The sequence below is a fragment of the Cherax quadricarinatus genome, chromosome 81 (assembly GCF_038502225.1).
Source record: "Cherax quadricarinatus isolate ZL_2023a chromosome 81, ASM3850222v1, whole genome shotgun sequence".
Lineage (NCBI taxonomy): Eukaryota > Metazoa > Arthropoda > Malacostraca > Decapoda > Parastacidae > Cherax > Cherax quadricarinatus.
In genome coordinates, this window is record NC_091372.1 from 12372423 (window position 1) to 12374874 (window position 2452).

Genomic DNA, 2452 nt, shown 5'->3' on the forward strand with positions numbered 1-2452 from the left:
ATCGAGGACTGTCTAACTTATTTCCATTGTGGTCCTTAATCTTGTCCCCCAGGATGCGACCCACACCAGTCGACTAACACCCAGGTACCTATTTGCTGCTAGGTGAACAGGACAACAGGTGTAAGGAAACGTGTCGAATGTTTCCACCCGCCGGGAATCGAACCCGGGCCCTCCGTGAGTGAAGCGGGAGCTTTAGCCACCAGGCCACCAAAAGGTTTTATGCCAACAGCATTTGGTGTTCCCAGGCGGTCACCCATCCAAGTACTAACCAAACCCAACGTTGCTTAACTTCGCTGATCGGACGAGAAGCGGTGTGTTCAACGTGGTATGGCCGTTGATAAGCGTTGGTTATGTAGAGCATTTCCTGCAAATTAGGTTAATTTGGTACCCAGGATGCCACCCACACCAGTCCACTAACACCCAGGTACCTATTTTGCTGCTAGGTGAACATGGACAGCAGGTGTCTTAAGGAAAAACGTCTTAATGTTTTCCACCCGTGCCGGGGATCGAACCACTGAGCTCAGGGTGTGAGGTGAGTGCGTTATCAACCCAGCTACGGGACACACTATGCTCCACTGTAGTGCCAACATGCAGGGAGGTACTAACCTCCTCTTATAAAAGTATCAAGAAGGTTCCTCTTAGGTAAAGAGCACTGTACTGCAGTACCCTTCAACTTCAATCATTTGAATGTAATTATACAGTCTTCACATCATGTCCTTGAATTGTGTTAATAAAAACCACTGGAGGGCGAAACGTCTACAATAAAGATGCCCAGTTAGTGTACATATATGACTGTATTTCTTGTATAGTTGAAGGCCATGAGGGAAGGGATGGAGTCAGCGGGATCGTTCTTAGTAAATAACGCCAAGTTAATGACGATAATAGAAACAGGTGGACCTGGACTGTCTGCAAGTCTGGTCTAGCAAATGGCTGCTGGAATACAACCCTAGCAAGTGCAAAGTTATGGAAACTGGGGATAAGTAATGAACACAGACCAAGTACGCACTCGGGGGACAAAGACTGCAAACCTCACTCGAGGAGGGCCTCGGGGTTAGCATTGTACTGAGCATATCACCTGAGATGCACATCAACTTAATTGCAGCAGCAAATGTGTGTCTGGCAAATCTAAGATTAACTTTCGGAACCCTAAGTGAGCAATCATTCCCTACACTGTACACCGTGTACGTCAGGCCCATACTAGAGTACGCAGCACTAGTATGGAACCCACACCTGATCACGCATGTCAAGAAACTAGACTAGTCCAGGAGCTAGATAGTGTATCTTAGGAGAGGTTTAGGGAATTCAACCTGATGACACTGGAGGAAAGAAGTAATAGGGGGGAGGATATCATAACAACGTATAAAATACTGAGAGAAAATGACAGGGATAGGAGGGCACAGGTGGAAGCTGGAAATACAGACGAGTCAAAGGGGATGTTAGGAAGTATTTCTTCAGCCTTAGAATAGTCAGAGGTGAAACCACCTGAGCAGTGCAGTGGTAGAGGCAAGATCCATACATAACTTGAAGAATGGGTATGATAGGACTCAGCTAGGAGAGTGACCCCAGCGAAGAGGTGGGGCCAGGAGCTGAGACTCCACCCCTGCATGTACATATAGGTGAGTATGTACAAGTGAGTGGTAGTAACTTGGAGACCCAGGTATGAACCACAACCTGGCTTATCAGCAAACAACCTGGTTGATCATGGTACAAGATTTAAACAGTGTTGTGAGTCGTGGGTGTGTGTGTGTGTGTGTACTCACCTATTTGTACTCACCTATTTGTGGTTGCAGGGGTCGAGTCACAGCTCCTGGCCCCGCCTCTTCGCTGATTGCTACTAGGTCCTCTCTCTCCCTGCCCCATGAGCTCTATCATACCTCGCCTTAAAACTATGTATGGTTCCTGCCTCTACCACATCACCTTCTAGGCTATTCCATGGCCTGACTACTCTATGACTGAAGAAATACTTCCTAACATCCCTTTGATTCATCTGAGTCTTCAACTTCCAATTGTGACCTCTTGTGTCTGTGTCCCATCTCTGGAACATCCCGTCTTTGTCCACCTCGTCTATTCCGCGCAGTATTTTATATGTCGTTATCATGTCTCCCCTGACCCTCCTGGCCTCCAGTGTCGTCAGGCCGATTTCCCTCAACCTTTCTTCATAGGACAATCCCCGTAGCTCTGGGACTAGTCTTGTTGCAAACCTTTGCACTTTCTCTAATTTCTTGACGTGCTTGACTAGGTGTGGATTCCAAACTGGTGCTGCATACTCCAGTATGGGCCTGACGTAGATGGTATACAGAGTCTTAAACGAATCCTTACTGAGGTATCGGAACGCTATCTGTAGGTTTGCCAGGCGCCCGTATGCTGCAGCAGTTATCTGATTGATGTGCGCCTCAGGAGATATGTTCGGTTTTATACTCACCCCCAGATCTTTTTCCTTGAGTGAGGTTTG

General features: G+C 47.4%; 1 non-coding gene across 1 annotated transcript; it reads right to left on the reverse strand.

Annotated features, from left to right (window-relative positions):
- Positions 1-220: 220 nt before the first annotated feature.
- Positions 221-339, reverse strand: LOC138855122 (5S ribosomal RNA). The gene has a single exon (XR_011394280.1). It is a non-coding gene; the product is annotated as a 5S ribosomal RNA (ribosomal RNA).
- Between the last annotated feature and the right edge of the window lie 2113 nt (positions 340-2452).